This window comes from Myxocyprinus asiaticus, chromosome 43 (genome assembly GCF_019703515.2).
Source record: "Myxocyprinus asiaticus isolate MX2 ecotype Aquarium Trade chromosome 43, UBuf_Myxa_2, whole genome shotgun sequence".
Lineage (NCBI taxonomy): Eukaryota > Metazoa > Chordata > Actinopteri > Cypriniformes > Catostomidae > Myxocyprinus > Myxocyprinus asiaticus.
Window position 1 is genome coordinate 18,264,580 of NC_059386.1, and position 26,779 is coordinate 18,291,358.

The 26,779-nt window shown below is 45.6% G+C and overlaps 1 pseudogene; it reads left to right on the forward strand.

Annotated features, from left to right (window-relative positions):
• The window catches only part of LOC127433231 (1,4-alpha-glucan-branching enzyme-like), a 235,745-nt pseudogene that overhangs the window by 40,599 nt on the left and 168,367 nt on the right, over nt 1–26,779 (forward strand).

The window sequence follows — 26,779 nt, forward strand, 5'->3', positions numbered from 1 at the left end:
ATTAAGCAAAGAGCAGCTAAAAGGGAATCCATGAACATTGTACTTCTTAATTTACAGAATGCATTTAGAACGTTAACCCTCTAAAATGTACAGAATGATTTTAGATCCACAATGTACACAATACCTAGCCTTGCTAGATAATTCTGAAAATTACTTGTGATTACTTTTATAACAGACAAATGAATGATTACAGCCGATGTACCTTTTAAAATATGTGTAGTGATTTGTAATCACTTCTAAATAACAAATCGATGATTATAATCTTTAATCTTGTGTGACTCATCTCATTCTACTAATAATGGTAACTAATCAAGGTTTAACTTGTTAAAATACCCTGACAATCTGGTTTCTTATAATGTGTAATGTTTTATCCATGTAGTAAAACCAATGAATTAACCAGTATGATTTGTAACCAGGGATTTTCATGTTTTGTTACTTACATGTGTAATAGTCATGTAAGTATGTCACATTTAGTATGTAAATGCTTGCTTGTTTACATAGAGAATGTTGATGACAACGAATGTCATGTCCCTTGCACCGCTTTCAAGATATAAAAGTTCATGATTAAACATTCACTATTTTGAGCAGGAAGAATGAAAGGACTCTCCACACAAAGGATGGTAAATCGACGTTGAAAGGGACAGACCAGTCGATAATGTGACTCTGAAAAGCCACTTCTGATTGGCTCAGGACACCTTTGGGGTGTGGCCAATCTCAGTTCAAATGTTTGCAAAACAGGAAGAACGCGCTCTCTTCTTCTACTCACAACGCTCTCTTGATACCGTCGCTTGGTCTCCTCTCTTGGTCCTGTCTCTTGCTCTTCAGCCTCCATGCCATGTAGAGTCCAAGGAAAACTCGGGACTCGTCCCGAGGAAGCCTTTCACTCTCTCTCTACGGTTCACACACCCAACCGGAGTCGCAAGTCCTCCTTGTCGAAGGCCTCGCTTCAAAGCCCACTTCATCATCCATCGAGATAACAACTATCAACAATCATTATAGAGTCTTAAACATTGACGGAACTAACTTTCTCCAAACGCCAAAGAACCAAGCAACGCAAGGAAATGCAATGCAAGGAAATGCAACAACACACAAGTACATCTCCAGACTTTTGCTCAAAGTGCAAAGTTATTAGTTAAATACTTTGGGTAATCTGATTGCAAATCGATTTAGACTCAAAGAAGGATAGATGGTTCTTAAGGCATTGTCAACAGACTCCATAAAGTTCATTTTCTCTGTATTGATCATTTATTTTACATTCTGTCAATACTCACCAACCTGTTTCATGTTGTATGTGTTAAATTAGTTTTATGTTTAGAATAGCAATAAAGTTTGTCTGTATTCAAAGAAAATTTGACTGTGGTATATTTTTATAAATAATCTCATCTTTTTTTTAAAAGATTTTGCTTCAAAGCTGTACCTAAATATGTGTAATATTATTTTCAATAAGCCATGAGAATAATATTACTCCAGTAAGTGAATTAATCATAATTACCTTATTAAAGCTAATTCCTTACAATAGAAATTGTGAGCGGATACAACAAACGTTGTATTACGATTTTAATGGTGGAGAATTTTATTCAGACAAATAATCTAATTATTTGTCATTTATCTAATTTATGATGGTTGTCTAACACGACTAATTCCATTATAAATTTCCTTACATAATAATGTAGAATAAGAACAATTTAAATTAATTCCTAGCTCACACATACTGTTTCCCTATTTATAATGGTGGGGGTATGCGGGCACTTTAATCCATCCCGTTTACATGTATACTACCTAATTTCCTACAGTAGTGTAGATGCAATGGCATCACAGTGGAGCAGTTGTTGCGGTAAGCAAACTGCAATGGGTCCAGTCAGGCAGGCAGCACAGAGCAGATGTAATCTCTGATTAGCCTCTCAAAGCATTTGCTGATGATGGGGGTCAGAGCAACAGGACGCCAGTCATTTAAGCAAGTGATTTTGGATTGCTTTGGTACAGGCACAATGGTCGACGTTTTGAAGCATGTGGGGACTACAGACAAGGAGAGGGAAAGGTTGAAAATGTCCGTAAAAACACCAGCCAGTTGATTCGCACACACTCTGACGACACGGCCCGGAATGCCGTCTGGACCCACGGCTTTACAGATATTCACCCGTCGGAAGGATTGGGTTACATCCGCTACAGAGACGGAGAGTGAACTAACCTCTGTTGCTTCGGCCGCAAGAGCTCTCTCAGCGAGGGGGTGTAATTTCCCTCGAAACGAGCATAAAAAAAGTATTTAGCTCATCCGGGAGAGAGGCAGCGGTGTTCACAGCAGAGTTTTTATTTCCTTTGTAGTCCATGATGATATTAATTCCCTGCCACATGCTTCTAGAGTCAGTGGTGTTGAACTGTCCTTCAATCTTGTCCCTGTACTGGCATTTTGCTGCTCTGATAGTTTTGCGGAGGGCATATCTGGCTTGTTTATGCTCCTCCACATTCCCAGAATTAAAAATGGAGGTCCGCTCATTAAGTGCCACACGAACATCGCTATTAATCCATGGTTTCTGGTTGGGGTAGATCCGTATTGTCCTCTACGCACTTTCTAATGAAACACGTTATGCTATCAGTGTAAACCTCGATGCCGTGATCAAAACAGTCTTGTAGCGTAGAATCTGATTGGTCCGACCAGCACTGGATCATTCTGAGGGTGGGTGCTTCCTTTTTTAGTTTCTGCCAGTAAGCGGGCAGAAGGAGAATGGAAGAGTGGTCTGATTTGCCAAATGGTGGGCGGGGGAAGGATTTGTAGCCATCCCGGAAGGGAGAGTTGCAATGGTCCAAAACCCGGTCCCCTCGTGTGTTGAAACTGATATGTTGGTAGTATTTTGGTGTGATTGATTTGAGATTGGCTTTGTTAAAGTCCCCGGTCACAATGAACGCAGCCTCAGGGTGCACGGTTTCCTGCTCACTTATACTCCCATGTAGTTCCTTGAGTGCCTGGTCTGTGCCGGCTTGTGGCAGGATGTACACAGCAGTGATAATGACCGCTGTGAATTCCCTCGGTAGCCAGAACGGTCGACACAGAAGCATGAGAAATTCCAGATCAGGAGAGCAGAAAGACTTGACAGAATGTACGTTCCTCTGATCACACCAGGATTTGTTGACCATAAAACATACACCACCACCTCTGCTTTTACCTGAGAGGTCTTTTGCTCTGTCCACTCGGTGCACAGAGAACCCTGTGGGTTCGATGGCTGAATCTGGAATCTCAGCAGACATCCAAGTTTCCGTAAGGCAGATAATGCAGCAGTCCCTCATCTCTCATTGGAAAGAGATCCGTGCTCTCAGCTCACAGAGCTTGTTGTCCAGAGACTGAACATTTGCCAGTAGAATACTGGGTAGCGGGGATTGATTTGCGTGACGTCTTACTCTGATGAGAACACAGGCTCTATTTCCCCCTTTCCTTCCAGACAAAGGGCTCTGCTGGCGTGTTTGTAAAGACCGGGTTGGCATTGAGGAATTGGAAGTCCGGTTTTCGGTGCAATTGCAGAACCAATGTCCAAAAGTGTTTGTCTATCATATACAATAAGGCAGACAACATCCAAAACAAAAAACATAAGAACTGTAAACAAAACAAACAAAAAACTGCAATGTTGTGTCGGAGCTCGCAATGCAGCAGCCATACTCAGTGACATTTTGAGTCCAATATAGTTTTGCGCAGGTGATTTCCTCCAGGCATGACACTTGGAATTGCACTGCACTGAGGAGAGGCTTACTTCTGGCCACAATGCCATAAAGCCCAGATCATTGGAGTGTTGCAATGATTGTTGCCCTTCTGCAAGTTTCTCCCATTTCCACACATGTTCTCTGGAGCTCAACCAGAGTGACCATCGGGTCCTTGGTCACCTCTCTTACCAAGGCCCGTCACCCGATTGCTCACTTTGGCTGGGCGGCCAGCCCTAGGAAGAGTCCTGGTTGTTCCAAACCTCATGCATTTAAGATCCCCCAGATCTGTGCCTGGACACAATTCTGTCTCTGAGCACTGCAGGTAGTTCTTTTGACCTCATGGTTTGGTTTTTGCTCTGATATTCATTTTCACAGAACATCTCAAAGTTGATCCAGCGAAATGGGATGCACCTGAGCTAAATTTCAAGAGTCATAGCAAAGTGTCTGAATACTTATGTCAATGTGATATTTAAGTTTTTTTCTTGTTAATAAATGTGCACAATTATATAAAAATAAAAAATAAAAATCTGTTTTTTGCTTTGCAAATATTGGGTATAGAGTGTAGACTGATATGAAGAATTTTTTTTTAAAAAGTATTTTAGCATAAGGCTGCAACGAAACAAAATTAAAAATTAAAAATTAAAAATTAAAAATTAAAAATTAAAATGAAGGGATCTGAATACTTTCTGAATGCACAGTATATTGTATATTTAATAACTGCTCATTATTATTTAGAAAATAAAAGTTAAAAGTGGTAAATTTGTTAATGTAAAATGTATTATGGACAATTTTATTATTATTTTTTTTTTTAGCAAAGAAGAGATTGCACACACTCATTCTGCCTCTGTCTGTCTGTATACCATTCTCTCTCTCTCTCTCTCTCTCTCTCTCTCTCTCTCTCTCTCTCTCTCTGTCTGTCTGATTAGAAGCAGTGTTTCGAGAGGCCATTTGATGGCACCCATCATCCTGTTGTTCCTCAAGTTTTAATGAGCACTCAAAACCCGCAGTAGAACCCAAATGAGCAGTTCCCATCGGTAATTCCTCTTGACACTGCCATGAATATATACACAGAAGTCCCAACTGGGCCCAACACTTTTTAGATTCTAACACCAGCATTTCATTCAGTGTTTAGAAACCCTTAACCTCAGTTATTTGCTACATTATATAGATGTGTGAGCATGGCAATTGGCAAATACAGAGAATACATAGAATTACCTCCCTTTTTGCCTACACTATGATGATGAAAAAAGTGAATAAATAAATAAATAAATAAATAAATAAAATATGAGAGCAAAAGTACTAGTTCTTGTCTCCATGCTGCTTATATTGTGCTGTTTTTATTTTTTCTCCACTGTACACATACAGTGCTCTTCTAGACCAAGAGAAACACAACCTGAGAAACCTAAACAAACACTGAAAAAATGTTACATTTGAATAGTCAAAAGGTTCAGAAAAGCACTTAAAGAAAGAGCTCATCCAAAAATTTTAATTCTGTCATCATTTACTTGTGAGTGGTGAAAGAAAGAAAGAAAGAAAGAAAGAAAGAAAGAAAGAAAGAAAGAAAGGTTTGGAACATAATGTGGGTGTGTAAAGATGACTGAATGTAAATTTTGGGGTGAATTATTCCTTTAACAAGAGACAAGTGACATTAAATGTAAGCAATGTTATAGTCTATGATCGGAATGAAAGGTCACTTAACAGCATTTTTAGATGAGGAAATTGATATAAAGATGTTTTGCAGATATGTGGCAAAATGCTTCAAAAATGTCAAGCCACAAATGAGATTTCATCAGAGAATATTTTACACTTTTCAAACCACTATAAAATACATTTGAACAAATCTGATATTTTATTCACTGTGGCTGTAATTGATTAAAAATGAACCATTGATGCTCTTTTCCATTTGTGCAAGATAGAAGTCTACTGTAAACAGACACATGAGTCTTCAACCGCTTTCTTGCTTATCATGACGAAATTAAACCCATGTTCCCTTTCTGTCACTCACTCGATGTTGTGTTGATGTAGTGACACTAGGGGTCAATCTTGAGAGCCCGAGACACCTTCAGATCTTTGAGAAAAGGCCAATGAGAATTGGCGAGTTGAATTTGCATGCCACTCCCCCTGACATACGGGTATAAAAGGGAGGCTGAAATGCGGATTCATTCAGATTTTTTCTTTGGAGCCGAGCATTTCATGATTGTATTTCAGCGAGCTGAACCATTCACCTCTTCAGAAGCATGTGCTGTTGGATATACAACGCATTCCAGCAGCTTTCTCTCCACTCTGCACTCCACTGCAGACTACGCCCCTGGGTGCTTCGACAGCACTTTAAAATAATTTATTTCCTCTAAAGAGTATATTTCCTCTATTAGAGCAGGCACAGTGACGTTGAATGTCTTTTGAAAGATGCATCTTTTTAAAGATGCCCTTCCTTCTCTGTGCAGTTCCTGGATGCGGTCGTTACCTCTCCGCCTCTGACGGTCATGATCACTGCCTCAGGTGCCTGGGAACAAAGAAGAAGAAAAAAAAAAGAAGAAAAAAAAGAGAACAAAAATAAAAAATAAAAAAAGGAGCTCGTGAGCCGGATGAGATGTCGATCGCTGCATCGGAGAGCTCCTTGGTGATGTCGGACGCCGAGGACTCGATTGGGCTGCAGCCCAGTCTGAGGCCGACGCGGTGCTGACCGCCATGCTTGCCCGGGCTGCCGCGAGTGTTGGGCTTGAGTGGAACCCTCCACCCGCCCGAGCACTCGCAGCTTGACAACTGGTTTCTGGGTTCGGCGTACCGCTCGCGGCTACACCCTCCTCCAGTCCCCTTCTTCCCGGAAGTGCACGACGAGCTGACGTGATCATGGAGGGCACTTTTCGCTGCCCGAACCCGATCCTTCAGTTTGTCCGCTCTCACTACCCTCAATGGTGGGGCGGCCGAGGGTTATGCCGCAATACCCCAGGTGGATAAGCCGATCGCGGCACACCTGTGCCCACTGAGCACCACGACCTGGCGGAGTCGCCCGGCACTCCCTTCCCGAGCCTGTAGGACGATGTCATCTCTGGTGACTAAAGCCAACAGCGCTGCCGGTCAGGCCGCCTCTGCCCTGCATGCCATGGCCCTCTTACAGGTCCATCAGGCCAAGGCTTTGAAAGAGCTTCACACGGGTAGTTCTGATCCCGGTGTGCTACAAGAGCTGCGCTTGGTGACCTATCTCGCCCTCCGTGCGACTAAGGTCACAGCACGTGCACTTGGGCAGATGATGTCCACTCTTGTGATCCAGGAGCACCACCTGTGGCTGAACCTGGTCGAGATGAGGAACGCAGACAGGCGTGGTTCCTTAACGCGGCCATCTCCCAAGTCCGCCTCTTTGGCGACACCATCGAGGACACCGTCAGATGGAGGCCATTCAGCATATCTTGCCCCGATGCGGCTCAAGAGTCCCCTGAGACGGGACACCCAAGGATCGAGACGTCTGCAAGAACTCCGGAGCTGATAGCCAGACCACTCCATCCCCCGGTGGAGGGCCAGCAGGAAAATCTTTTGTTCCCTTTTTCTTTTCTGTTCGCCGCACCCCGTAAGGGCTGTGGTACCCACATTGTCAAAAAAAGAGCAGTTTCCTCTCTCCTCGGGTCACACCGCCAGTGCTCACAGTCGGCGTCCCCACGGCTACTGGACACCAAGCGCCTGCAGCCTGGGCCTCACGAACGCGGCCCCCTGCCTTCGCATGCCCCGCTGCATCACACAAACCACACCCCCGCCCAGCCAGTGGTGACGAGTCTCGAGGACGGCCTGAGAGGCCCTCCTCAGTCGCTGGTCCGCCTTACGCCGGGCACACGGAGCAAGGTAAGGGCTTTGAGGGTCCCCTCAATGCGGCTGCCTCGGGTCAGAGCACCGCTCCCCGATGCGGAACTCCTTCCGTTCGTGCCCCTTGCCCGGAGTTTGGATGCGTGGCTATCGCTTTCCAACCCGTCAAGCTGGCTGGCCAGAACCATCCGAATCGGCTATGTGTTTCAATTCACCAGGCGCCCGCCACGGTTATGCAGCATTCTCTTCACGTCAGTGAAGGACGAGAGCGCTGCCGTCCTGCGGGCGGAGATTGTGGTCCTCCTACAGAAGGGCGCGATAGAGCCTGTCCCTCCAGTTGAGGCGAGACAGGGGTTTTACAGCCCTTGCTTCATTGTTCCCAAGAAGGGCGGTGGGTTGCGGCCAATCTTTGACCTGCGAGTTCTGAACCGTGCCTTGCACAATCCCCTGTTCAAGATGCTGACGCAAAAGCATATTTTGATGTGCATCCAGCATCAAGATTGGTTTGCGGCAGTAGACCTGAAGGACGCGTACTTTCACGTCTCGATTTTACCTCGACACAGACCCTTCCTATGGTTCACGTTCAACGGTCGGGCATATCAGTACAAGGTCCTCCCCTTCAGCTTGTCCCTGTCCCCTCACATCTTCCCGAAGGTCACAGAGGCAGCCCTTGCCCCGTTAAGGGAAGTGGGAGTTTGCATACTCAATTACCTTGATGACTGGCTGATTATAGCGCACTCTCGAGAGTTACTGTGTGCACACAGGGATCTGGTGCTCACACACCTCAGCCGTTTAGGGCTTCAGGTCAACTGGGAAAAGAGCAAGCTCTCCCCGGTTCAAAGCATCTCTTATCTCAGCATGGAGTTAGACTCGGTGTCAATGATAGCGTGCAAGCGCACGCAGTCTGTGCTGAACTGCCTGAACTTATCCAGGTGGGAAATAACGGTCCCACTGAAATACTTTCAGAGGCTCCTGGGGCATATGACATGTCAACGGCGGTCAAGCCACTTGGGTTGATGCATATGAGACCGCCACAGCACTGGCTCCCGAGTTCCAAAGTACGCATGGCACCGTGGCACACATCGTGTGGCTCTCACGCTCACCTGCTGCCGCCTTTTCAGCCCTTGGACAGACCTTGCATTCCTGCAGGCTGGAGTCCCTATACAGCAAGTGTCCAGGCACATCGTGGTTATGACGGACGTCTCCAAGACAGGCTGGGGCGCCGTGCGCAACGGGCACGCAGCCACTGGCTCCTGGACAGGACCTCGCTTGTGTTGGCACGTCAACTGCCCGAGTTGCTGGCAGAACAGCTCGCCCTGCGGAGGCTATTGCCGTTGATCCAGGGCAAGCACGTGTTGGTCCGGATGGACAACATGATGACAGTGGCTTATATAAACCGCAAAGGTGGTTTACGCTCTCGTCGCATGTCGCAACTCGCCTGTCACCTCCTCCTCTGGAGTCAGTGGTGACTCAGGTCGCTGCAGGCCACTCGTATCCCTGGCAACCTCAACGCCACAGCAGATGCTCTGTCGTGGCAGGTGGAGACTCCACCCCTAGGTGGTCCAGCTGATTTGGAGTCGATTCGGCAAGGCACAAGTAGACTTGTTCACCTCCCGGGAATCCTCCCACTGCCTGCTCTGGTATGCCCTGATGGGAGCTCCCCTCAGTACAGATGCGCTGGCACACAGCTAGCCTCGGGGGCTGCACAAATACGCATTCCCCCAGTGAGCCTACTTGCACATGTTCTGTGCAAGGTCAGGGAGGACAAGGAGCAGGTCATTCTCATGGCTCTGTATTGGCCCACCCAGACCTGGTTCTCGGACCTCACACCCCTTGTGACAGCCCCTCCCTGGCAAATTCCCCTGAGGAAGGACCTTCTTTTTCAGGGACGGGGCACCCTCTGGCACCCATGCCCAGACCTCTGGGATCTCCATGTCTGGTCCCTGGATGGGACGCAGAAGAACTAACTGGTCTACCACCCTCAGTGGTTAACACGACCACTCAGGACAGAGCTCCTTCTACTCTGTATTCCCTGAAGTGGCGTATCTTCGCTAAGTGGTGTTCTTCCCATAGCAAAGACACCCAGAGGTGTGCAGTTGGGTCAGTGCTTTCCTTCCTGCAAGAGAAGTTGGACGGGTGGCTGTTCCCCTCCACTCTCAAGCTCTATGTAGCTGCTATAGCAGCAAACCACCACACTGTTGAAGGTAAGTCTCTCGGTAAGTACAACCTGATCATCAGGTTCCTGAGAGGCACCAGGAGGTTGAACCCTCCTAGGCCGTGCCTCTTTCCCTCATGAGCCCAATTCGAGCCCCTAGAGTCAGTCGAGTTAAAGGCCGTCTCATTGAAGACCGCCCTCCTGACCACGCTCACTTCCATCAAGAGGGTCGGGGACCTGCAAGCATTCTCTGTCAGTGAAGAGTGCCTAGAGTTCAGTCCGGAAGACTCTCACGTGATCCTGAGACCCCGATCAGGCTATGTGGCCATGGTTCCCATGACCCCTTTTGGGGATGAGGTGGTGAGCCTGCAAGCGCTGCCCCCAGAGGAGGCAGACCCAGCCTAATCGTTGCTGTGTCCGGTGCATGCTTTGCGCATCTACTTGGATCGCACGCAGAGCTTTAAATGCTCTGAGCAGCTCTTTGCTTCGGTGGACAGCGGAAAGGGAATGCTGTCTCCAAACAGAGGCTTGCCCATTGGATCATGGACGCCACCGCTTTGGCCTTCCAGACCCAGTCCGTGTCTGCCCACTTGCGGGTTCGAGCACACTCCACAAGGAGTGTGGCATCCTCGTGGGCACTGGCCAATGGATCCTCTCTAGCAGACAACTGTAGGGCAGCCGGCTGAGCAACACCCAATACCTTCGTGAGATTTTACAATCTCCGGGTTGAGCTGGTTTTGCCCCGTGTTCTTTCAGGTACGAACAGGTAAGTTTCGTTACGCGGGGCATCTGGCCGGGTGTACCGCTTGTGTATAGCACCTTTCCCCTCCACGAGGTGAAGCCGTGCGCTCTTCTCTCCCATGCGTGTTCACGACCTTTGAACCCTGGATGTCCTTCCTCCTAGCCCTCTGGCTCACGAATTCAGTGGAGGAATTCGTAGTTGGACCCAGTATGTGTGCTAACGTGCCCTGTAGTGGGGTAAGTGCTCCACAGATCTTGGTTACCCCGGTAACCTTCTGTGATGTATCCTCCGCGGTACGGTCTCCCTTTTTCAGTAGACCCGCATCTCCCTTGGCAGAGCCCTCTCTGCCCCAGTTGCTGCGTTTGTAGAGCTCTTCCCCTACGAAGGGCAGGACCTACCACCGCGCCTCTTCCATGTGTGGCCTTAGGCTCATATGACATATTCGCCACTTTTTTACCCTCCCCTTCAGGGCAGGGTGTGGCCTCCGTGGGGTCTTTTCCCCCTGAAAGAATAGGAACGGACAAGAACACCTTCCCTGGCACATTTTATGAGCATTTAAAGGCCCCAGCCGAATATAATTTTCTGTGGAGAGAAAAACTTAGAGAGAAAAGGCCGCGACTGGCGTTGTTGGGAATTACATGACATTTTGGGGCGTCTGGGGAGGTTACATGCAGTCCGAGTGCATCTGTTCCTATGCTCACAGTAGCTTGCCTACACCTGCATTGGCAATTCACGTAACACAGTTCAGCCATTGTGGCGTTTCGTATAGGGACCCCTAGTGTCACTACATCGACACAACGTTGAGTGAATGACAGAATGGGAACGTCTTGGTTACTGTCGTAACCTCCGTTCACTGATGGAGGGAACGAGACGTTGTGTCCCTCTTGCCACAGGCTGAACTACACCACTGTAATGGCTGGGACCTTGTCTCGGCTCCTCAGTGCAAAAACCTGAATGAATCTGCATACCAGCCTCCCTTTTATACCTGTATGTCAGGGGGAGTGGCATGCAAATTCTACTCGACAATACTCATTGGCCTTTTCTCAAAGATCTGAAGGTGTCTCAGGCTCTCAAGATCGACCCCTAGTGTCACTACATCAACACAGCTTCTCGTTCCCTCCATCAGGGAACGGAGGTTACAACAGTAACCGAGACGTTCTGGTTTGTCTGAGATGTGTATAAAAAAATAATACATTTCAAATTTACAAGGTCTTTGCTATATGAAAATTGAAGAATTTAGTTGTTTTGGTGGGGAAACGGAAAGAGAACTTTTAGGAACTCCTTTGAAATGGCTTTCAAAAGGGTTCAAACTCTTTTTTATGATAATGTGTGTTTCTGTTTGTGTTGTTTCAACAAAATGTACTGTTGGAAAGAGTTATTTTCAGATCTCAGCAGTACCTGTGAATCATTCCCCAGATCTTCTGCGCAAAATAACTTAAAAAGTTTTCTCTGAAATCCAAAGTTGACATGGATTTGAGTGATCTCTCTGTGTGAGCTAAGAACAACAAGTGTCTGGATTGTTCTAAAGTATTAGAGAATACATTGTGATGTGTTTCACGCTGGTTACACCACTGTGGCTGATTAGAGCTTTGTGGATGTGGAATATGCAGGAAAGACAGTAAATTAATCTAAGTAACATGACTTGCTGACCTTTATTATGTTTGCTGATACCAGTCTTTTCTCTCTTTCTACACTGTTAAATATACGGTGAAAAAAAATCTGGTAGCTGTGGATGGCAGAAATTTACTGTAAAAAATGTGGTGACACTGTTTTAGGTATTATACTTTGCAGTTCTTGGCTGTATATTTCAATAACTGAAATAATGTTTATATACCAATCTATCTGATATACTGATATCTGCTTTGTACTGTATTTTAAAATATACAGTGTGGCAGCGGGGGCGTGGTCAAGCATCTCTCCGGAGAGAGAGAAAGCGGTAAGGGCGCTTACACCTGAGTTAAATCTCTAATTTCAGTGAGCACAGGGAGAGCAGCATAAATAGAGCCACACCGCAGGTAGAAGAGAGAGAGAGAGCCTGGGCACCGATTGTCAAGCCAAGAGTTATTATTGCGAAGTTGAGAGTTTATTTTGTGAAACAGCTTGTGGATTTTTTAGACTGAGTTATTGAACAGCATAAAAGCCTTGAAAGACTGCATTTGTTGCAGTGAGGAAAATAAACGCTTACCTGAACCAGGAAATCGTCATGGTTACTGGTGTAACCTCCGTTCCCTGATGGAGGGAACAAGACGTTGGTGTCGATGTAGTGACACTAGGGGTCACTCTTCGGAGCCTGAGACACCTCTGGTCTTTGAAAAAAGGCCAATGAAAATTGGCGAGTGGTATTTGCATGCCACTCCCCCGAACATACGGGTATAAAAGGAGCTGATATGCAACCACTCATTCAGGTTTTACGCTGAGGAGCCGATATAAGGTCCGGCCATTTCAGCGGGTAGTTCAGCATTGTGGCAGGAGGGACCAACGTCTCGTTCCCTCCATCAGGGAACGAAGGTTACACCAGTAACCATGACGTTCCCTATCTGTCACTCACTCGACATTGGTGTCGATGTAGTGACACTAGGGGTCCCTATACAAAACGCCACAAGGCTGAACTGTGTTACGTGAACTGGCGGTGTGTGGTGGGCAGACTTGCTGTGTGCCTCATAGCCAGAACACCAGGTTGACACGTAACCTCCCCCAACACAGTTATGAGTGTCGAACAGCCCTTTTTGGGGACAAGTCGACTACCCAGAGATAGAGACAGGCTTAACCCAGTTGTGGCCTCTTTCCCCTTCTCTTTTTCCACTCCCTAAAAGAGAAGGGGGATTATCCGACTGGGCCGCCTGGTCTAGTCGGGGGGTGTCCCTCCCAAGGGGAGGACAACGCGGAGACCACACCTCGCCCCAAGAGAGGGGAAGATATTTAAGTGGAAGAATACATCACATGGTCTTTTCAACCATATGGAGAGCCTTCAAGGTAGATCCTGCCCAATGGGGGAGGAGTTACTACAACATGGAGACTGGGGCAGAGGGGCTCTGCCCAAGGAAGACGCAGTTTGCCAGCAGGGAAATGAATTAGTGGAAAATATAGATCGCATGGGGTTAGCCTTACAGGGAACCGCCACATGCGGAGCATCTACCCCAGAACCGGGCTCTTAGTTAGCGCGTGTACTGGGCTGGCAGTGAGTCTCTCCGAAAACTCGACTGCCACAGGGCTCGGAGGAAGTCAACCAGGGAACAACTTTTGTGAACACTACTGGGAATTAACAGCGCATGTCTTCAGCTCAAAAGGAGGTGGAAGGCGCTATGTGCAAGCGATACACCCGGCCGGCTATCCCGGGCTTATCCGCTTGTGTTGCGTGCCACTACCTGAGATGAAACCGGTTCCACTCGGAGGTTGTAGAACCTTGCAAAGGTGTTGGGTGTTGCCCAGCCCGCTGCTCTGCAAATGTCTGTTAGAGAGGCACCTCTGGCCAGGTCCCAAGAAGCCGCTACACCACGGGTAGAATGGGCTCGTAGCCCTACAGGGGGCGGCATGTTTTGGGCAAGATAAGCCATAGTTATGGCGTCAATGAGCCAGTGGGCGATCCTCTGCTTGGAGACAGCGCTTCCTTTCCACTGTGCACCAAAGCAGACAAAGAGCTGCTCAGAGACCCTAAAGTTCTGCGTGCGATCCAAATAGATGCATAAAGCGTGCACCAGACACAGCAATGACAGGGCTGGGTCTGCCTCCTCCTGGGGCAGCACTTGCAGGTTCACCACCTGGTCCCTAAAAGGAGTGGTGGGAACCTTGGGCACATAGCCCGGTCGGGGTCTCAGGATCACGTGAGAATAGCCCAGACCGAACTCCAGGCATGTTTCACTGACAGAGAATGCTTGCAGGTCACCTACCCTCTTGATGGAAGTGAGCGCAGTCAGGAGGGCAGTCTTCAAGGAGAGTGCCTTAAGCTCGGCTGACTGCAAAGCTCAAAGGGGGCTCTCTGTAGACCCTGAAAAATTACAGAGGTCCGATGAGGGAACGAGGCACAGCCTGGAGGGATTCAGCCTCCTGGCGCCTCTAAGGAACCTGATGATCAGATCATGCTTCCCTAAGGTCTTACCGTCGACTGCGTCGTGGTGTGCTGCTATGGCAGCAACATACACCTTCAAGGTGGAAGGGGACAGCCTCCCTTCCAACCTCTCTTGCAGGAAGGAAAGCACTGATCTGACTGCACATCTCTGGGGGTCTTCCCGATGGGAAGAACACCACTTAGCGAACAGACGCCACTTAAAAGGCATACAGGTGCCTCGTAGAGTGAGCCCTAGCCTGAGTGAACGTGTCTACCATCGCAGGTGGGAGACAGCTTAGGTCTTCCGCGTCCCATCCAGGGGCCAGACATGGAGATTCCAGAGGTCTGGGCGTGGGTGCCGGATGGTACCCCTTCCCTGAGAAAGAAGGTCCTTCCTCAGGAGAATTTGCCCGGGGGGAGCTGTCGTGAGGAGCGTGAGGTCCGAGCACCACGTCTGGGTGGGCCAGTAGGGTGCTTACCAGGACGACCTTCTCCTTGTCCTCCCTGACCTTGCACAGGGTGTGTGCAAGCAGGCTCACTGGGGGAAAACGCATATTTGCGAATGCCAGGGGACCAGCTGTGTGCCAGCGCGTCTATGCCGAGGAAGGCCTCGGTCAGGGCGTACCAGAGCGGGCAGTGGGGAGGATTCTTGGGAGGCGAACAGGTGCACCTGTGCCTGTCGAATCGACTCCAAATCAGCTGGACCACCTGAAGGTGGAGTCTCCACTCTCCCTTGAGGGTAACCTGTTGTGACAGCGCGTCCGCCGAAGTGTTGAGGTTGCCCGGGATGTGAGTGGCTTGTAGCGACTTGAGGTGCTGCTGACTCCGTTGGAGGAAACAGCGGGCGAGTTGTGACATACAGCGGGAGCGCAGACCACCTTGGCGGTTGACATATGCTACCGCTGCCGTGCTGTCTGTCCGAACTAGCACGTGCTTGCCCTGGATCAACGGCTGGAACCTCCGCAGGGCGAGCAGAATTGCCAGTAACTCGAGGCAGTTGATGTGCCAATGCAGCCGCGGACCCGTCCAGAGGCCTGCGGCTGCGTACCCGTTGCCAACAGCGCCCCAGCCTGTTTTGGAGGCGTCTGTTGTGACCACAACGCGCCTGGAGACCAGTTCTAGGGGAACACCTGCTCGTAGAAATGAGAGGTCGGTCCAAGGGCTGAAAAGACGGTGACAGACCGACGTAATGGCCATGCAGTGTGTCCCGTGGCGCCATGCCCATCTCAGGACTCGAGTCTGGAGCCAGTGCTGAAGCAGCCTCATATGCATCAACCCGAGCGGGGTGGCCACTGCCGAGGATGCCATATGCCCCAAAGTTTCAGTGGAACCACTGTTTTCTGTTTGAATGCCTTCAAACAGGCCAGCACCGACTGGGCACGCTCGTTCGTAAGGTGCGCCGTCAAGGAGACTGAGTCCAACTCCAAACCGAGAAAAGAGATGCTCTGAACTGGGAGAAGCTTGCTCATTTCCCAGTTGACCCAAAGCCCTAGTCGGCTGAGGTGTGAGAGCACCAGGTTCCTGTGTGCGCATAACACGTCTCGAGAGTGAGCTAAGATTAGCCAGTCATCGAGATAGTTGAGAATGCGAATGCCCACCTCCCTTAACGGGGCAAGGGCAGCCTCTGCGATCTTCGTAAAGATGCGAGGAGACAGGGACAGGCCGAAAGGGAGGACTTGTACTGATACGCCTGACCCTCGAACGCAAACCGCAGGAAGGGTCTGTGTTGAGGAAGGATCGAGACGTGAAAGTACGCATCCTTCGGGTCTACCGCCGTGAACCAGTCTTGATGCCGGACACTCGCTAGAATGCGTCTTTGCGTCAGCATCTTGAACGGGAATCTGTGTAAAGCCCAGTTCAGTACTCGCAGGTCCAAGATTGGCCGCAACCCACCATCTTTTTTCGGTACAATGAAGTAGGGGCTGTAAAACACTTTCTTCATCTCGGCTGGAGGGACAGATTCTATCGCATCCTTCCATAGGAGAGTAGCGATCTCCGCACAAGGTAGCAGCGTTTTCGTCTTTCACCAAGGTGAAGTGGACACTGCTGAACCTGGGCAGATGCCCGGCGAAGTGAATCGCGCAGCCGAGTTGGACGGTCCGGACCAGCCCTCGTGACGGACTGGAAGGCGCAAGCCATGCGTCCAAGTTCCGCGCAAGGGGGACCAAAGGGATAACGTCATCAGATGTACTGGCAGGTGGGGCCTCGCGGCGGGGCGGAGCTCGAGGTGCCACACCACGTTGTGGCCATGCTGAGTCCGAGGACATCGAAGCACTTACCTGGCTCCTTGTGACCACCCCCGGAACAACCTGGGACGGGGGAGGAAGAGGCCTGTCCTCATGACCCGTGGAGACTGTCACATCGGGGGCGGATTTGTGCCACAGCTGGGCGCTGAGGGCGGGAGACCACCGCTGGAGTGCCAACCTGCCAAATGGAGTGGTGGACGGTGGTCGTGATGCCAGCCGTACACACGGATACGTGACCCAGGGAACAAGGAAACCACTCTTGCTGAGCTCTTGAGTACTGCAGCTACTTGGGCATGCAGCGCAATTAAATGCAAAAGGTAACAAAAAGATGAAGATCTGCTTACCAGCTCCAGAGCAGCGGGTTTTGTTGTCCCTGGGTCACCCGTCTCAATGGCGCTTTGAAGCCTTTCACGGGTTCTGGGCAGCCGCGAGACGGGTGGCGTCTGCTTCCTGCGGTGGGCTCCACGCCGGGGCCAGGCCGAAGGGGCGGGCTGCAGCGGAGCCGGTGCAGTCACCGCAGGGGGACGCCCTTGGCGATGAGTAGATGGGGTGCGGGATCTTGAGCCGCACCGGGGCAGGATATGCCGGCTAGCATCCATCTACTGCTCTACCATCGAGAACTGCTGGGCAAAGTCCTCGACGGTGTCGCCGAATAGGCCCGCCTGGGAAATGGGGGCAGCAAGGAATCGTGTCTTGTCGGCCTCACCCATCTCGACCAGGTTGAGCCAAAGGTGACGCTCCTGGACCACTAGTGTGGCCATCGTCCGCCCGAGAGACCGTGCCATGACCTCCGTCGCTCGGAGAGCGAGGTCGGTCACCGAGCGCAGTTCCTGCATCAATCCCGGGGCGGAACTACCCTCGTGCAATTCCTTTAGCGCCTTGGCGGACTTGCAGGAGAGCCATGGCGTGCAGGGTGGAGGCGGCTTGTCCAGCGGCACCGTAGGCCTTGGCCGTCAGAGACGACCTAAACCTACAGGCCTTGGACGGGAGCTTTGGGCACCCACGCCAGGTAGCGGCGCTCTGCGGGCATAGGCGCACCGCGAGCGCCTTTATCCACCGGGGGATTGCCGAATAACCCTTGGCCGCCCCACCATCGAGGGTAGTGAGAGCGGGGAAGCTGAAAAGATTGGGACCGGGCAGTAAAAAGTGCCTCCCGCGACCTTGTCAGCTGTTCATGCACTTCCGGGAAGAAAGGAACGGGGCGGGGCGTGGCTTTGAGCGGCACCACGAGCCCAGGAACCAATCACCGAGCCACGAGGGTTCAGGGAAGAGCGGTGAAATCCACTCAAACCGACGCTCGCGGCTGCCAGGGAAAGTATGTCATCATCTCCGCGTCAGCCTGTGACTGGGCGATCGACCCCGAAGGGAGGAGCCCAGCTGAGGCTTCCGACTGGACGAGCCCGCTGTCCGATGCTGCGCTCGAGAGCTCATCACTTTCGCGGGCTCCGAATAAGAGGTCGAACTCGCCGTGAGACGAGCCGGCGGACACACCCGGAAGCCCGATCGGGGCAGACGAGCGTGCTGGGGAATTGGAGGTCCGCGGGGGGATACCTGGCGGAGGCGGTCCCATTGGGGTCCCCAAATCGCCCCCAGTGCTAGCCGCGCTGGCCTCAAACCCGTGGGTAAAAGGACCGAGGCGGGAGCCTCTGGGGTGGCTCACTTTCTTACGAAGGTGAGCCGCGACCGCAACGTTGCCATGGACATATTCTCGCAATGAGAACATGACCATCCACGAACGCTGTCTCTGTGTGAGCAGTGTCCAGACACGAAAGACAGTGATCGTGACCGTTAGAAGGCAAGAGATAACGAGCACAACCAGGAATAACACACAATCGGAAAAGCATCTTTAAAAAGATGCGTCTTTAAAAAGACGTTCTGTGTGTGCGCTCTTTTAGAGAAATATATACTCTTTTAGAGGGGAAAAATGCTCTTTCAGAAAATATACTCTCTAGTTTTTCTGCCTAAGCGCCCAGGGGCATTCTCTGCAGTGCACCAGTGCAGAGGAGGGAGAAGCCGTTGAAATGCGCCATCAGATCCAGCAGAGGTGAATGAACAGTAGTATTCAGCTCAGTGAGCATGACCGTTCGGCTCCGAAGAGAAAATCTGAATGAGTTGTTGCATACCAGCTCCTTTTATACCCATATGTTCGGGGGAGTGGCATGCAAATACAACTCGCCAATTTTCATTGGCCTTTTATCAAAGACCAGAGGTGTCTCGGGCTCCCAGGAGTGACCCCTAGTGTCACTACATCGACACCAACGTCGAGTGAGTGACAGATAGGGAACTGCTTCTCGCCTCCTCCTTCCACTGAGAAGTATTACATACGGATAACCACCATAATAAAAGAGATGGTAAATTTGAAGGCTACGACATGATGAAAAATAATTTAAAATCAAGAACTTTTGCTAATATGACATTTTTTTTTTTTTTTTTAACTCTAAATATATGTTACTTTATATTAACCCTTAAAACTTAAAATAAAGTAATAACAAAGACAAATAACAATTATCAAAATATTAATAAATACAGTCTTGACCAACACAAAATAGGTATTGTTTGAAATCTTAGAACAGTGGTCGGGAACCTTTTTTAACTAAGGAGCCAATTTTTAAATTTTTGGTTGATGCATTTTTTTGAAAGAGCCATAGCACAAACAAATAATTTACTATTTCCAAAAACAAATTTTTTCAATAAAATAAAATGTTTATATTGCCCATAGACTTCTCAAAAACACAAAAACAATCAAATATGCAAAAATGTATAGGTAACGTTGCAATATGGAATTGAGTACACGTGTTTGTGTGGGTCTCCCTAAAATTACTTCATTTTATAATTGCTCATGAAAAAAATTTACTTCCCTTTTGTGCTGGGCGATATGTAAAAAATATTTGAATGATAATCACCTTTAAAATATTGAGATATCCGATTACAGTATATGGCCAACCCCCCTACCAAGTGTCGGTGAATATTTTTGCTTTATTGATTTTGCTTTAGAAATTTAATTAATTTATTGAAACACAAAAAACTTGAACAAAAGATGTTTCTAAATTCAAATTGCATTTTAAACGAAATGAAAAAAGCAATTAAAATAACAAAGTGATTAAAAAAAATCATATTTAACCACCATCTACTGTCTCCAACGGCCCCATTTGCCATCACGCACGTATCACAACAGGTGAAAAATTACTAATAGCCTACAAATTAAGACAATTATAAATGTAAAGATAATTATAATAATCATCATAATAAGCCTAATAATTGCCCTTGTGTTCCCAAAAATAAGCCTAATAATTGCTCTTGTGTTCCCAAAAAATGCTGCCAAATGTGTGTTCTTATCGAATGTGTTTGTATTGCATTTTGGTAATACAGTTAATGCTAGTGATGGGTCGTTCATGAATGATTCATTCATTTTGAATGAATCTTTTATGTGACTCAGAAGAACGAGTTGTCTCAGAGAGTGATTCATTCATTTTGTGTTGGCCGTGCATTTGCATTGCGCAATCTCCATTTGTTTGTTATGTGAAAACCACATAGATGCTGTTTAGGAAACAGAAATTATTAGTTCACCTTTCAACTCTTTTGGTCCGAGTCGTTCGTTCTTTTGTCACATGACAGCCGTATATGCTATGCATTGCTCACACAGGAAACAGAAATGATTAGTTCACCTCTCGAGGTATCTGGTCCGAGTCGTTCGCTCTTTTGTCACGTGACAGCTATATACACTATGCACATGCGGCTGTCACGTGACAAAAGAACGAACAACTCGGACAAGAAGATTCCAGAGGTGAACTAATCATTTCTGTTTCTCATCATTTATCCTTGGCTGCATTATACATTTTTCCTTATTGGGACTATAATAAAAGTTTGTAAAAGTAGACATGTTGGGGGGGATTTGGCTATTGAAAATGTAACATTTTAATTTAATTCTGCTCAAATGAACAAAATGAATGAAATGACTTGAATAAAGATTCATTCATTTTGCTGAAAGAGACTCAAAGATTCAAATAAAATGATCCAATCTTCCCATCACTACTGCCTAAAGAAAAGAAAATAGAACTCAATTTTAGGTTCAAGGTGAACGTGTTGTGTATTAATTTATGATTTAATCACTTTTGTCTTTGTTTCTTTAATATAAAGATACCTGTATATATTACTGAACCTGCAGAGTTGATTTCACAATGTGTAAGTGAACTGCCCCTTGGAAATAAAGCAAACTAAACTCACAGCACCTCCTGAGATGATCAAAGATAATTGGCAGCATTCTCATATATGACATTATTCTTGCAAACAGTTTTCAGATGAATGAAACAGAGAAAAAGGAGTAATAACTCTTCACATGTACTTGTTCCACGAGACAGGGTCCCGTTGCACGCCTCTGAACAAACAGCAAATCAGACACAAGCACTGAAAATAATAAAATAAAATATATTAAAAGTGTGTTTCTTCAAGCGCGTATCTTTTTGACTAACAGCATTTCTTGTCATGTTTCACTCCGAGACATCTTACAGGTCCCCCGCCTGTTGTGGGTAGAACATTAGCATTTGGTGGGAGGCGGGTGATATTTCACACCCTGAGCGCACATAAAAACTAACAAACATTTGTAAAATCGCTCGTAGAATATAGTAGAATAGTTATTGGGAAACGAGGCCCAGAACTCTATGCATGTACATGTATTGGAAAAGCGCTTTCATTGTACTCTTGAACAGCAGAGCTCACTGCGCACACATATCAAATCAGACGTGCATTGGCGGCTTTTCTTTCATCTGTTCTTCAAAATATAATCACACAATATAATCACAAACAATTTAGTCACACATTTCGTCAAACGCATGTCTTTGTGTCTAATTTCTTGTCATACATTATATCACTCTGAGAAGTCTTACAGGTCTTCCTTTTGGACACTTGGAGATGTTTTTGGACAATAGGATAAATTATATTTGTAATGCTATAACTTTTGATTGTTTTGTCATATCAACACAAAATTTTACTTGCTTACAGTTGACATGATTGGAAACTAAACAAAAGCATTTTTTCAGATCAAACTTATTTACGCTCTGAGATATATAATGTCAAATCAGAAAAATGTGAAAAAAAGTATTTTTTTTTACACAAAATTTTGTGATTTTTCAGCAGTTTCATAGGCTGAGAGTCTCAGAATTGATCATAATCTATATAAAAAAAAATGTGAAAAAGTATTTTTTTAAATGACATTTTTCCCCCGTTAAAATCACAAACCTTTTTTATAGTGTATTTTTCTCTCTATGGAATTCAGCGCTGATTCGACAATAGTCTCCTCCTTAAGGCAGGCTTACAGGGTGTGATTTTCGGCTGTCATGTGAGCTCCCAACTGATTATTCCCGTGTTATTCACGACCACATCTCTGGGAAGGATTTTACAGAAATGCCATGCTGTTCTCTGCTCTTCAAACAAATCATTTGCCATATGGGTTGTGCTAGAAAACAATCTTTATTACTCTGAAAAAGTTGTAAAATTTTTATTTGTAATTTTTGCTATTTTTATTTGTAATACTTGCATTCGTTTCAGTTCTAAGGTGACATTTAGGGGGTATAACTGTTATAATTGTATATACACGATAGTGGATATGTGAGATATATTTTTCAAGCGTGAGTCTGGTGAAACCAAGGACTTCTAGGTTGAAAGTATTACCTGTCAGTCAAACGCAGCAGTAAAACAAGATTTTTAAACTTTGCTACATGTGGCTTTAAAGTGCATTTACATGGACAAGACTTCTTCAGCATGTCTGCTATCAACATGCAAGCAGTGACAGTTTGATACAGATGAGAATGATGTAACCTACATCTAAAGCTGATACAGGTAGCCTACTCCACTAAAATAACTCAGAATTCTGCACTAAACCTCATGTTTGAGCTTAGACTAAATTAAATCCAAGTATAAATGTCAGAAATGGTGCACAAAAATGATCATGAAGTAACTGGCAGCAACACACTGTTTTCGTGATTGATGTATACAGTCATGAAATCTCACAGTCTCCCTTTGAAATCTGAATCTGTCAAATGTCGGACAGCATTTGTAATAATTATATATATATATATATATATATATATATATATATATATATATATATATATATATACTTTTATTCACCAAAGTGGCATTCAGTTGATCACAGTGTATAGCCAGGACAATAATAACATGAAAAATTACTATTATAATTTGAAAGAAACAATTTCAGAACTTCTTAAACTACTTCAAAGATTTCTCATCAAAAAATCCTCCACGTGTGGCAATGACAGCTTTGCAGATCCTTGGCATTCTAGCTGACAGTTTGTCGAGATACTCAGGTGACATTTCACCCCACGCTTCCTGTAGCACTTGCCATAGATGTGGCTGTCTTGTCGGGCACTTCTCACACACCTTACAGTCTAGCTGATCCCACAAAAGCTCAATGGCCCACTCTAACCTTTTCTTTTTGTTTTTCTGTTTCAAAAGTGGCTTTTTCTTTGCAATTCTTCCCATAAGGCCTGCACCCCTGAGTCTTCTCTTAACTGTTGTACATGAAACTGGTGTTAAGCAGGTAGAATTCAATGAAGCTGTCAGCTGAGGATCTGTGAGGTGTCTATTTCTCAAACTAGAGACTCTGATGTACTTATCCTCTTGTTTAGTTGTACATCTGGCCTTACACATCTCTTTCTGTCCTTGTTAGAGCCAGTTGTCCTTTGCCTTTGAAGACTGTAGTGTACACCTTTGTATGAAATCTTCAGTTTTTTGGCAATTTCGAGCATTGTATAGCCTTCATTCCTCAAAACAATGATTGACTGACAAGTTTCTAGAGAAAGCTGTTTCTTTTTTGTTGTTGCCATTTTTGAACTAATATTGACCTTAAGACATGCCAGTCTATTGCATACAGTACTGTGGCAACTCAAAAACAAACACAAAGACAATGTTAAGCTTAATTTAATGAACCAAATATCTTTCAACAATGGCAAGTGATTTTCTAGCAATTTAGCATGATTACTCAAGGATAAGGTGTTGGAGTGATGGCTGCTGGAAATGGGGCCTGTCTAGATTTGATCAAAAATGACTTTTTTCAAATATTGATGGTGCTGTTTTTTACATCAGTAATGTCCTGACTATACTATCAGTTGAATGCCACTTTGGTGAATTCAAGTACCAATTTCCTTCTGAAACAGCAAAATCTGTACATTATTCCAACCTTTTGGCCACCAGTATATATATATATATATATATATATATATATATATATATATATATATATATATATATATATATATATATATATACACACAGTGTATACATATATATATATATATATATATAATTTTATTTTTATTTTATTTTATTTTTTTTTTTGGAAGATGAGTTTTCAGCTAATGGAGCCCCTGGCCATGCCAGTCTTTTTTTATTTCTAAATCGCAATCTACAAGGAATTAAAGCAATGTTCTCCTCTGGCTTTATGTCTTATAATGATAAATAGCGCAAAAAATTGTGTGATTGCTTTGGAATTCGTCAGGTCGTTAAGTCGTGCCGTGTACCACTGCATCTGTACGATTATCAGATAAATTGACTCGTAATGTGAGCAGGGGCTCACGACCTCCCGAGTGTCAGAACTCGCACTGTGTACGCCTGGCTTTAGGGAATGGGTGCCAGGAGCGGAGGACTTCTTCCTAACTGGGGATTTCAGTAAGCAACCACACAATCCTGTCATGAGGAGACTCATGCCCATCACATACAGTTATTTATGGATAGATCTGTGAATCAGAGTACAAGCGATTTATTGTTGCCAAGGAAACAGGCTTAATTTTATGCCGCTAATGTTTGAAATGCACTTTGTGTTTACAGGGCAAGAAATCTGCTGGGTTTGCTGTGAGTGATTTATTAAGCCATAATGATGTGCGTTGCCAATTGTGTGCTACATGTATTCTGACGGTATTGTTATTTTAGAGACAATGAGAGACAGAGAGGAAACAAATAGAGAAAAAACTAGTTGAACTGATGTTTTGTTGTTAAGATTTACTCCATTAAAAGAAAATATGAAGTTTGTTATAGCCAGGATTCAAAATTAGGATACGTATATTCCCTCTAATCGTAAAGTAACAGTTTGCATAGTCTTGACTTCCAAACTTCACCAGTATATTTGAGAATGAAACAGATGCCCTGTTGGGAACTGACTGGCTATGCTAACAAATTTAAAGAGCACCTATTATGGTTTTTCAAATATTAACTTTCATGTAGTGTGTTATATAGCTGTTTGTGAATGTAAAAAAGTCTGCAAAGTTTCAAATATCAAAGTGCACGACAAATGGAGTTATTGACTCCCAAAAGAAAGAACCGATTCTGAACACTTGAAACGAGTTGTTAGTAATTCCAGACTTACTTCCTGTACTAACCTACATAATTTGGTAACAAAAAACCCCACCTCTGGTCTTCATTGGCTGCTCGCGAACAGCTTTGACCCACCCTCAAACACTACACTAAGCAGTAGACCAATCACAACAGACTGGGACATCTGACCAATCAGAGCAGAGTAGGCTCTCTGAAAGGAGGGGTTTAGAATGAATCCTTTAGAACGGATCATTGAACGAGTCGTTTTTGACACTGGGAAAAAAAGGTAATGCTGCAATTTAAATTATGAGCAAATTAAAGTGTTTTTTGATCTTGGATGTATGTAAATCTATTGTATGAGACCTTTAAAACAAAATTAGGCATGTTTAAAAACCATAATAGGTGATCTTTAAAGCACACTATATTTGTATATGGAAGACAGGAAATAATGCATGCAGGAAATTCTTTGTTAACTTGGCCAGTCAATAGATTACAATTATGTTGCCTTAATGTCATTTTTTTGGATCTTGGAAGTGTTGGTCCCTATAGACTTGCATTGTATAGATATTCACATCATATCTCCATCAAAATATCTTCGTTTGTGTTCTGCAGAAGAAAGAAAGTCGTACAAGTTTATATGAGACAAGATAATGGTGAGTAAATGATGAGAGAATCATAATTTTTGGGTGAACTATTCCTTTAATATGTTGATGTAATGCTGCATCATGCATTTTTAAGTTGAGTCATTGTCATTCTTTTGAGCCCAAAATTGTGTCCTTTCTATGTAGGCTAAGTGAAGCCCATACTAAACATGCCTGATTCACAAACGTTGTTGCAATTAACATGATGCTATTAAGGCTACGAAAGCAGGTGGTAAATAACCAAGGCGTCAAAGTTTGACTGGTTAGCATGGGCCAATTAGCCCCTGCTGGTAGATGCCGTAACTACACCATTCTGGGGGCAAAATCTTTCTCCTTTGACATAAATTCAGAAGTAGCCATGTATTATGACTTAAGTTTTTGCAAGCAGCATATCAAAAATATTTAATTATATTATATTAGATCTTTAACCTGTGTTTTTCTTTTGTTGAATTTGAATGTTTTTATAGTGAATTTCTCGCTCCGTGTTTGTGGGTTTTTTCACATCTTTATGTCCAGAACATTGATCACACATGTGCATTAGGCTTAAAATTGTGTTTGGGGTAATTCTGATCTGTGACTTTCAAATATTTTGGCCCAACTCTACTTCTGAATTAGCTGTCAGGTAAAGAAGAAAAGATAGCATATACAGAGAGAAAAAGAAAGAAATATTGAGGGGGTGGAGATGACATCAATGAGAGAACAGGAAAGACAGAGTCTAACCAGGGGGATGATGCCAGTTAGTAAGAGAATGAGGTTATAGATTGGTATAATATCGCATTCTCTCCCATTTGCACCTTAATCTGACATCAAACACAATCCCTACTTTTAGGGAGCACTGCAAGCGTTTTGGCCAGGATTCTCGCTTTTCGACCATTAAATATTTTATTCTCCTTCTTTTGCTGAGAGAAGATTTTTACCTTCTGTGTTTTTCTTTACCACGCTCTTGTGCCTCAGTTCTTCACAAGCAAACAATCTCAATGAATCCTTTGCTTTTTTGCCTCAGAGCTGTGTCTTCCTTTTTTGTTGTTAAAAACTTGAGCTGAGCTGAAGCTGATGTTTATTCTTTCCTCCCAGCCTTTTTTGACCCATTGTATCTTAGAGTAAAGCTCTTAGCTGTCAAATGCAGGAGTGGGAACATCT